Genomic DNA, 12,190 nt, shown 5'->3' with positions numbered 1-12,190 from the left:
ATTTGTTCCTAGGGAAATACAGTGTAGCCAACTTCAGCAATTTAGTGGTGACATGGTAGTCATGAATTAGCAACTTTAATATTTCTTTTACAATAACATTGTTTGCAAACTTCCCATTATTTCTACAAACTGATTCTTTTGTGTGACATAACGGAATATTTATAATATTATAGTAAATTTTTCAAAGGTATCGATGAGGGGGCAATACCTTAAAAAAATTATACTGTCTATGCATGAATTTTCTTTAAAAGAATTCATTTGCAATTTTTTTCTGAGATGTAGATGATGGATACTCACTACAAGAAGCATGACTATAAAAACAAAAACCTACTCTATAACTAAAAAAAAAAAAAACTTCGACTGCAAAAACTGTAGGAACTATTGCATTTTTAAATTATCTATGAAAGCCTGAATCTATACAACTTCTTTTTATCATAAGTAAAAAAGTAATTGACCTGCAACATTTACATTTTGAAATGTGAATATATCTTTGTAAACTTCCACTACCCACAATTTCAAGGATTTGCGTGATGATGGATGTCACTTCCTAAAATTTCTGGATGATATGATGTGGAATGACCCAAACCTCTTCCACTCAGGAATAGCTGTAGTGTGTGCTGCACTGAGGGAAACCACATACTACACATCCACAGACTGTCTTGAAAGGTGGGTATCAATAAGTCTGATGGAATACGACTGATCATGTTTTAATCTAGAATAGTAATCTGCTGTAATGCATTACCTGACTTGTTGAAATATCTGAAGTAGCACAACACCCAAGTAACCTACTTCTGTTACACAGGGAGCCAACTTAAGCCTCTGCGCCTTTGGTCACCAGTGATTCATAAGGCAAGCTGAGGAAGAGTTAGTATAAATATGTAGATGCTTTTTGTGATGTAGAGAAAATAGGGAATTACTTGTGCTCTCTTCAGTTTTGCAGACCTATGAAGGAGAGAACTCCATGACTACAATCTGGTGACCAATCTTCCCTCACACTTCTAATCTCCAAACCCACTTCTCCACCCTGGTAGACACCCAGAATGCAATTTATCCTTTAATAAGGTTCTACTGCACTTAGACGTGGTATAAACATTTAATATTTGTTCTTAACCCATGTCATCTAACAATGTACATTACTTTTAAACCATTAAAACACTGTTCAATGATTTGTGATTTTTCCATCCTCTGCAATATGAAAACAGTTACTCCTAGAAAAAACAAATTGGTCTTTTTTTTGTAGGAAATTTAATGTAGTTTAATTTTGTATTGGGAAACTTTTGCTAAGCTACAGTTTTCAACACAATCAAAAAAACTTAAAAAGGTAACCTTTACTTGACCCTCTATCGCCATTTTCTTGCTCACACCCCACCAGTCAGGATTTTTAAAATTTTGTCACATTTCCCCCACCACTCTCTATAAATTTGCATTTACACATATTTTCCTCACTAATTTTCCTTTGTTGACTGGAACAATTAGATGTACACCACAAGCTTGGACTGGCAAAGATAGCACCGAAAACAGATTATGTCCTTTTTGAAGGAACCATCCTAGCTTTCAGTGGTTAAGAAGATAATAGAAACCCTTATTGTGGATTGTCAAACAGATATTTGGGCCCCTTACCCTGAATCTGAGTCCCATATATCAGAAACTGACCCACCTCCCGTTGCAACAAATCAAATAAAGCAACAAATAAGAGTTAAAAAATACACCAATACCAATCACAAAGCTTCGTAAATAAACAAAAGAATGTAAATAAAATTCTGTGTTCTTACAGAGACGAATCCTAACATTTACTGAGGAACACGCACAAGTGTAAAAATACATTCCGTAGCTTTTCGCTTTTCGATTAATCAAGGCACTATTTCAACAACAAGCATGAAAGCAACTGGTTATGGGATTATTTTATTTCTTCTTACCTCTAACTAGAATTTTTTTTTAAATTTAATGCTAGGTATACTACAGCCTCTTCCTTTACTGATACACGGTATGTGATCAAAAGTATCCGGACACCTGGCTGAAAATCATTTACAAGTTCGTAGCACCCTCCATCAATAGTGCTGGAATTCGATATGGTTTTGGCCCACCCTTAGCCTTGATGACAGCTTCCACTCTCCCATGCATATGTTCAAACAGGTGCTGGAAGGTTTCTTGGGGAATGGCAGCCCATTCTGCACAGAGTGCTGCACTGTGGAGGCTGTCAATGTTGGTCGGTGAGGCCTGGCACTAAGTCAGCGTTCCAAAACATTACAAAGGTGTTCTATAGAATTCAGGTCAGGACTCTGTGCAGGCCAGTCCATTACAGTGATGTTACTGTCGTGTAACCACTCTGCCACAGACCATGCATTATTTACAGTTGCTTGATCGTGTTGAAAGATGCATTTGCCATCTCCGAATTGCTCTTAAACAGTGGGAAGCAAGAAGGTGCTTAAAACATCAATGTAGGTCTGTGCTGTGATAATTCCATGCACAACAAGGGGCACAAGCCCCCTCCATGGAAAACACGACCGCACCATAACACCACCGCTTCAGAATTTTACTGTTGGCACTACACACACTCGTAGATGACGTTCACAGGGCATCCACCATACTCATACCCTGCCATCAGATCGCCACATTATGTAGCATGAGTCATCACTCCACACAACTTTATTCCACTGTTCAATCGTCCAAGTTACACTCCTTACACCAAGCAAGGCATCATTTGCCATTTACCGGTGTGATGTGTGGCTTACGAGCAGCCGCTCGATGATGAAATCCAGGTTTTCTCACCTCATGCCTAACTGTCATAGTACGTGCAGTGGATCCTGCTGCAGTTTGGAATTCCTGTGTGATGGTCTTGATACATGTCTGCCTATTACACATTACAACCCTCTTCAACTGTCGGTAATCTCTGTCAATCAACAGACAAGGTCGGCCTGCATGCTTTTGTGCTGCACATGTCCACTTCCTGTTTCCACTTCACTGTCACATCAGTAACAGTGGATCCAGGGATGTTTAGAAGCCTGGAAATCTCACGTACAGACATATGACACAAGTGACACCCAACCACCTGTCCACATTCGATGTCCGTCAGTTCCGCAGAGCACCCCATTCTGCTCTCTTGCGATGTCTAATGACTACTGAGGTCGCTGATGTGGAGATCCTGGCAGAACGTAGCAGCACAATGCACCTAATATGAAAAACATATGTTTTTGGGGGTGTCCGGGTACTTTTGATCACACAGTGTATTTTAATGACTTGCTTCTAACAGTAGCAGGTAATTCTAAAGCTGTTATTATTGGTTTCTCCATCTTCAGCTTGCTGCAACTTAATTAAAGAGAATTTTACACCAGCACATTTCCCTTTTATTTATAAAGCATCTTCTGTGATTATTCTGCAAATTGGATGAATATGTTTGAACGTTTGGTTGTTTCAGATAAAAAACAGGGTTCTGTTTATAAAGTTGGAGTGCAAGTCACTTACAGTGTTTCTGCCTCTTATTTGCATAAATAAAAGGGAAACATGCCTGGTGTAAAATTCTCTTTAGTTAAATTGCAGTAAGCTTAAGAAAGAAAAATCAATAACAACTAATTTTAACAGTTGCTGTGGAAGATGGAAATGCAAACAAATATAAAAATTGTAAAGCTATTTTGCCTCAAATACACAAAACTCCCCCCCATGAACCATGGACCTTGCCGCTGGTGGGGAGGCTTGCGTGCCTCAGCGATACAGATGGCCGTGCCGTAGGTGCAACCACAACGGATGGGTATCTGTTGAGAGGCCAGACAAACATGTGGTTCCTGAAGAGGGGCAGCAGCCTTTTCAGTAGTTGCAGGGGCAACAGTCTGGATGATTGACTGATCTGGCCTTGTAACATTAACCAAAACGGCCTTGCTGTGCTGGTACTGCGAACGGCTGAAAGCAAGGGGAAACTACAGCCGTAATTTTTCCCGAGGACATGCAGCTCTACTGTATGATTAAATGATGATGGCGTCCTCTTGGGTAAAATATTCCGGAGGTAAAATAGTCCCCCATTCGGATCTCCGGGCGGGGACTACTCAGGAGGACGTCGTTATCAGGAGAAAGAAAACTGGCGTTCTACGGATCGGAGCGTGGAATGTCAGATCACTTAATCGGGCAGGTAGGTTAGAAAATTTAAAAAGGGAGATGGATAGGTTAAAGTTAGATATAGTGGGAATTAGTGAAGTTCGGTGGCAGGAGGAACAAGACTTTTGGTCAGGTGATTACAGGGTTATAAATACAAAATCAAATAGGGGTAATGCAGGAGTAGGTTTAATAATGAATAAAAAAATAGGAGTGCGGGTAAGCTACTACAAACAGCATAGTGAACGCATTATTGTTGCCAAAATAGACACAAAGCCCATGCCTACTACAGTAGTACAAGTTTATATGCCAACTACCTCTGCAGATGATGAAGAAATAGATGAAATGTATGACGAGATAAAAGAAATTATTCAGGTAGTGAAAGGAGACGAAAATTTAATAGTCATGGGTGACTGGAATTCGTCAGTAGGAAAAGGGAGAGAAGGAAACATAGTAGGTGAATATGGATTGGGGGGAAGGAATGAAAGAGGAAGCCGCCTTGTAGAATTTTGCACAGAGCATAACTTAATCATAGCCAACACTTGGTTCAAGAATCATAAAAGAAGGTTGTATACCTGGAAGAATCCTGGAGATACTAGTAGGTATCAGATAGATTATATAATGGTAAGACAGAGATTTAGGAACCAGGTTTTAAATTGTAAGGCATTTCCTGGGGCAGATGTGGATTCTGACCACAATCTATTGGTTATGAACTGCAGATTGAAACTGAAGAAACTGCAAAAAGGTCGGAATTTAAGGAGATGGGACCTGGATAAACTGAAAGAACCAGAGGTTTTAGAGAGTTTCAGGGAGAGCATAAGGGAACAATTGACAGGAATGGGGGAAAGAAATACAGTAGAAGAAGAATGGGTAGCTCTGAGGGATGAAGTAGTGAAGGCAGCAGAGGATCAAGTAGGTAAAAAGACGAGGGCTAATAGAAATCCTTGGGTAACAGAAGAAATATTGAATTTAATTGATGAAAGGAGAAAATACAAAAATGCAGTAAATGAAGCAGGCAAAAAGGAATACAGACGTCTCAAAAATGATATCGACAGGAAGTGCAAAATGGCTAAGCAGGGATGGCTAGAGGACAAATGTAAGGATGTAGAGGCTTGTCTCACTAGGGGTAAGATAGATACTGCCTACAGGAAAATTAAAGAGACCTTTGGAGAGAAGAGAACCACTTGTATGAATATCAAGAGCTCAGATGGAAACCCAGTTCTAAGCAAAGAAGGGAAGGCAGAAAGGTGGAAGGAGTATATAGAGGGTTTATACAAGGGCGATGTACTTGAGGACAATATTATGGAAATGGAAGAGGATGTAGATGAAGACGAAATGGGAGATAAGATACTGCGTGAAGAGTTTGACAGAGCACTGAAAGACCTGAGTCGAAACAAGGCCCCGGGAGTAGACAACATTCCATTTGAACTACTGATGGCCTCGGGAGAGCCAGTCATGACAAAACTCTACCATCTGGTGAGCACGATGTATGAGACAGGCGAAATACCCTCAGACTTCAAGAAGAATATAATAATTCCAATCCCAAAGAAAGCAGGTGTTGACAGATGTGAAAATTACCGAACTATCAGTTTAATAAGTCACAGCTGCAAAATACTAACGCGAATTCTTTACAGACGAATGGAAAAACTGGTAGAAGCCGACCTCGGGGAAGATCAGTTTGGATTCCGTAGAAATGTTGGAACACGTGAGGCAATACTGACCTTACGACTTATCTTAGAAGAAAGATTAAGAAAAGGCAAACCTACGTTTCTAGCATTTGTAGACTTAGAGAAAGCTTTTGACAATGTTGACTGGAATACTCTCTTTCAAATTCTGAAGGTGGCAGGGGTAAAATACAGGGAACGAAAGGCTATTTACAGTTTGTACAGAAACCAGATGGCAGTTATAAGAGTCGAGGGGCATGAAAGGGAAGCAGTGGTTGGGAAAGGAGTAAGACAGGGTTGTAGCCTCTCCCCGATGTTATTCAATCTGTATATTGAGCAAGCAGTAAAGGAAACAAAAGAAAAATTCGGAGTAGGTATTAAAATTCATGGAGAAGAAGTAAAAACTTTGAGGTTCGCCGATGACATTGTAATTCTGTCAGAGACAGCAAAGGACTTGGAAGAGCAGTTGAACGGAATGGACAGTGTCTTGAAAGGAGGATATAAGATGAACATCAACAAAAGCAAAACGAGGATAATGGAATGTAGTCAAATTAAGTCGGGTGATGCTGAGGGAATTAGATTAGGAAATGAGACACTTAAAGTAGTAAAGGAGTTTTGCTATTTAGGGAGTAAAATAACTGATGATGGTCGAAGTAGAGAGGATATAAAATGTAGACTGGCAATGGCAAGGAAAGCGTTTCTCAAGAAGAGGAATTTGTTAACATCGAGTATAGATTTAAGTGTCAGGAAGTCGTTTCTGAAAGTATTTGTATGGAGTGTAGCCATGTATGGAAGTGAAACATGGACGATAACTAGTTTGGACAAGAAGAGAATAGAAGCTTTCGAAATGTGGTGCTACAGAAGAATGCTGAAGATAAGGTGGGTAGATCACGTAACTAATGAGGAGGTATTGAATAGGATTGGGGAGAAGAGAAGTTTATGGCACAACTTGACTAGAAGAAGGGATCGGTTGGTAGGACATGTTTTGAGGCATCAAGGGATCACAAATTTAGCATTGGAGGGCAGTGTGGAGGGTAAAAATCGTAGAGGGAGACCAAGAGATGAATACACTAAGCAGATTCAGAAGGATGTAGGTTGCAGTAGATACTGGGAGATGAAGAAGCTTGCACAGGATAGAGTAGCATGGAGAGCTGCATCAAACCAGTCTCAGGACTGAAGACCACAACAACAACACACAAAACTGTCATAGATTTAGCCTAATTCAGGAGCTGTATAATGCAGAAAACCAGGTTTTGGAGAGAAGCATTTATTGGTTGATTCTTCATCACAACAAAATTCAGTAAATGCTCTTTCTTACACACAATTATGTTTACATTGTCATTAAACTCTTCACAGTGGTGACACACAATAATTCTCGCATATTGGGTTTATAGTAAGCTTTTCTGTGACATACATATTTATATTGCACTGCGACAGCAAATCCTGTAGGGGAACAATGACCCAGTGAAAATGTAAATAAGTATCTAACCAACCTATCTTTACTATTTGAATATTGTCCAAGACAGCAGAAATACAATTAAACATGTTTATTTGATATACTTCCACTTTCTGTCACATTTGATAATATTTTTGTGCCACTAATCCCAGCAAAGCAGAATGTTTTTTAGGCAAAAAGTGGTTCATTATAAGAAGCATTAACTTATGAAACTTATATAAACATGTTTTTAATGAGCTGGGAATTCTTCTATTGATAACACAGTACATTTATGGCATTTGTTGACAATGTCGTGAACTTGTTTAACAGTAAGCATAACATTTATTAATTGAATCCAAAAGAGATGTGTTGGGAAAAGGCTCACATCTGTAACAACTGTACAAAAAACTGCATGGCATTCTGCCATATACTTTTCAATAAGTTTTCACAAGAACTCAAAAGCTATTAGCAGCAAACTACTGGTGTTCTTCACCAAGTTGATTTGTTTCTCTCCAGGCAAATACCTAATCCTTGAGGGAATATTTATGATCCATGTAATTGTATTTTATTGGGATGTAATCCAATGAAACCAAACAGTAAACAATACTGTTCAGTATGATTACTTCACATTTGCCTGAATATTTATAACAACTGTAAGTAATACACCATATTGTAAGTAAGAAAAAGTGTCCCAGCAAACGCCAGGATAGCTCCTACAAATAGGCACACGTGTGATCCTTTCCTTGCCCATCACTTCAAGATTTGTAATAGGAAGTAAATTCTTGTAGTACTGTTATTATTATTGTAGTAGTAGTAGTAGTAGTAGTAGTAGCTGTTGTTATTTTCATTCTGGTGTTCAATTTTAAGTTCTATTTAACCTACAATATTCCATAATGTAACACTGATACAAGTTTCAGACCAAACAAAACTTAAACAAATATATAACAAATAAACACAGTGTATATCTGCTAGCAACATCCATGACAAAAAATGAAAAATTGTCTGTTTGTAATATGAATCACTGTGTGTATGGACAATGTCAGGACATTTATATACGCAGTACTTGCTCACAAACGTTTAGAATCTGTAAATCAAAAAAGAGGGAAAGTTCTACCACAATTCGAAGATGATTTCATGTCAGTGCCACAGCTTGTTTTTGCACAATGCTCTTAGCTTTGCTTTTCCAGAACTGCTAATTGCCCTCTTACATAATACAATGGTTTGGTAGCCACCATCCCACAACAGAATACAAAAAAATTACAGGGCTGACAGATTGCATGTAAGGGTGTAGGTACAATAACTGTAAGACTTATGAAAGCATGTTATTTATAATTGTCAGATAAATGTCAATAAAATAAAACCCTCACTCACAATCAAAGTCTTGCTTACCATTGCTCCATGCTTGCTCCAAGGTGAGAAGTGATATATCCTATACACCCCACCTCTAAACACATGCATACAAAAAATATGATGCTGCAAAAATAATAACTGCAGGTTATCACAGTTGCAGTTAAATTTAAACAGGTAACGGTCAAAATTGGACTTGTGAGAGCATGAGAGTAACAAATGAGAAACTGAGAACAAGCTGAGCTAAAGAACTATCAGCAAGTACATGGGATAAGAGCTGAACACTGTAACAAAGCAACATCATCTCTTCATTAATGTTATGTAATACAATGAAGTTGATAGAAGAGTTTTCACGCCTACATTACTGATGGAATATGTTCTGCTGCACTTAGGGCAATTTAATGACAGGTATTACGTCTTTTCTTGTCTTGCATTTTCATTTACAGACACAATTAAATAAAACATGAATATGAAGCAGAAGTGGCTGTGAAGTAAATTTCTTATGCCTGAGCATCAGATGAAGCATTGGCCTGTGGTTGTTTTATGTTCATGCGGATCCATTCAACACAATTTCAAAATGAAAACATAGATGAAATTTGAAATACTGATTTTACATTTTTACTAATAACAATAAGACGAAAGAAAGCAAAGCAACAGAAGACTAATTTACCTAAACGCACAGTATCTAGCTAGCATCCACTAAACAAAATATTACAACACACACTTGTTAACATTATAGATTCATACCACTAATGAACAGGTGTGCCTCATTGAAATTAACAGCTGCAGTCACACAGCGGTAATATCACTGCTGTCATGTAGTGCCCAGAATGCAAGTAACTGTTTATTAAACATGCATGTAATGTTCGACAACATTATATTTGCACTTATAAAGAACACCGCACAATATTTAATATGCAACATATTTAAGTAAGGCTTTGATGTCATAAAATAGCATGATGACATAAAGAACTAAACCCACTCTTTCCACGGCTGTAAAAAAGCACTCTATTGGAATGACCTGTTTATTTTAAAAATGTACTTTGCAGGCACTGGGTGGTGTAGTAGAGTTCCAAACTCAATGCAACCATTCGATGGCTAAAGTACCAGAGTTTCTGCTCTGTAAACAAGGAGGGATTAAAAATGATCTCATCTTGTCAATGAAATTTCACTGAACAAAAAAACGAAGCTTGGGTGTGCTACATTAACTACCTACAATGTAGGAAAAGATAGATTACTACTTACTGTAAGGATAACAAACTAAGTTGTAGACAAGCACAATTAAAAAGACACAAAAGCTTTTGGTCACAGCCTTCATCGGAAACAGAGAAATACACAACATTCAATCACACACGCAAGCATACCTCATGCACAAATGACTGCCAACTCCAGCAGCTCAGGCCTTTTGGCATCAATGAATCTTAAATGTAAAAATTTCTGTGAAGGGGATAAAATAACGAGTCTGCTTCACAGAAGAATAAAACTCATGAGCAATGTTGACAAGAATAAAATTAACATTTAATGAAGAGATGAACAGAAGTATAAGGTAATCTAATATAAACGGAGGGGATAGAGGCTTAGCCACCAGAATTCGTACTAGATAGCTCTGAATCAAGTGCAACTTCAGAGGCCTACTTCAGGGAGCTTGACTATGGAGGCAGATAATAAAGAGTATGGGTCAATTGAACCTACCGATACCAGATGTGTGCAATAGAAAGTACTCAAGCACACATTCTGTAGAGAACTCAAAGATTTTGGTATTCTCGCACCCACTCATGATTCTAGTTGATTTTTTAAAATTATAAACAAAACTGTTTCAACTGAATTGTGATTTACACAAACCAAATAAAAGACGTAAAAATAATCCCCCTGCAGACTTTGTTTCTTTAGGGCCTAGAGAGTATTCAAAGTTAGAGTCTGTACTTTGGATCAACAGGTCTTCTAGACACTCCAATCATGCATAAAGCAGGAAACTGAGAATCCCCATAAATTCAAATGACAGTTAAAAACATACATACTTACCATTTTATACTAAATACTAGGGGTCAAGACAAATATTCCATATGGCTTTTGACCACTGGCAATGTTAATGGCTACTCTGACATCACCTTTTGGTGTATAGATTCATACTTTTTTGCTAATTGGGTAAACCATTCAATGTGAGGAAAAGAAAGATGGTAGTGACAGACTCATCTGCAGCATAGCCCAAGATCTGGACTGGTTTGGATGGTAACATTTCGGTTGTAAGCTAGTGAAGTCAACAAATGTGAAAGTAAGAAAACCTTGTTGTGATGACAGACTCATCTGTACTGTATGTTGTTTGAAAAAATTGCCACTGATATCAAGTTGAAGACTCAATGTTGTTTATGGTGTTTGTCACATGTTTCCTATGTCACTGGTTATTGCTGAGGACCCGTATAAAATATTCCTCTTTATCCAAAACTTACAAAAATCAACAAGACATTATCAGCAACTATGTACTGGTGAAGCAGCAACTTTCTTTATAGTAGCAAAAAACTTACGACGTCCAAACAGCTGCTTCACTTTTTTTTTTTTTCTTTTTTTTAAAGTGTACCTTGACTCATTCTGGATCACTGATTGTCATTTAAGATGGTATCTGTGGGACATGAAAGTGTATACAAATCATTTGTTTACATATTTACATTATTCACTGGGGGCGTAGCAATTACCTACAAGCTGCAAGGAATATTCTGAAGAACATGCTGCAAGGAATATCCTGAAGAATATTCACTAGTGTGAACCATGAAACTATGCAATTAAATAGCTAAATGTGAGCTGTGGGCACACTCATCACACTGCATCAGCTTCATTTATAGAAACCATATAAGTTATCTACTACAGGAAAAAATCTGGGATTTGTATGTTCTCCTTGGTGCAAACATGTTATCTTCAAACTAGTTTCAGTGACATGTTCTAAAGGCACATAAAATCTTCAGGATAAAAAACCAGTGACAACAAAATTTGCACTGTAACTAGTTTGGGGGCAATAAACAAAATTTCCACTTCAATGTAACTCAAAAACCACATATTTCTTTTTTTGAAAAAGAGGCCCAACAAAGAGAAAGTACCAATGTGAACAATGATTGTACCACATAAACACTAAAAAATAATAAAAAAAACTATTGTTGCAAGTGTGTTGTCATACAAAATTTTATAGAAATGGATAAAAAAAAAAAAACACCATTTAGTAACCATGCAATTTTTTCTTCTTCATTAAATCACAGTAGTATCAAGGTTAAGTGGGCAGACTTACTTTCAACACTGTTAATATGCTGTTTGAGACTTTCCTTGTGTAATAACTACTTTATTGGTTCACAGGAGTCAAGTCGGATAATGTTGTGGAAGCTTCACGTCATCTTCAGGCACTTCAGTCAGTAAGCACCTGAAGATGACAAGCAGCTGTCCCATTGAAATATTGTGCAACTTCCACAGCGTTATCCAAGCCAATGTCTGTGAACCGATGAAGCACTGTCAATATATAATCAGTGCATAATATTACACTACATAGGTCAAGAGAAAAGCATGAATACACACATGGCATGCTTCTGTTAAATAAGGAATCACTAAACTTTGCCATGCAAAATACAACAAAGAAACACCACATCTGGCACTATTCAACAAGCAATTACTACCTAACCAC

At 37.8% G+C, this 12,190-nt stretch overlaps 1 protein-coding gene across 3 annotated transcripts in view; it reads right to left on the bottom strand.

The window, feature by feature from the left end:
• Window positions 1-12,190, bottom strand: part of LOC126100336 (uncharacterized) — a 152,349-nt gene that overhangs the window by 137,677 nt on the left and 2,482 nt on the right. The window lies entirely within an intron of this gene.

Source organism: Schistocerca cancellata, chromosome 9 (genome assembly GCF_023864275.1).
Source record: "Schistocerca cancellata isolate TAMUIC-IGC-003103 chromosome 9, iqSchCanc2.1, whole genome shotgun sequence".
Classification (NCBI taxonomy): Eukaryota; Metazoa; Arthropoda; class Insecta; order Orthoptera; family Acrididae; genus Schistocerca; species Schistocerca cancellata.
The sequence above is the reverse complement of the archived record's forward strand: the minus strand, read 5'-3'. Positions and strand labels throughout refer to the sequence as shown.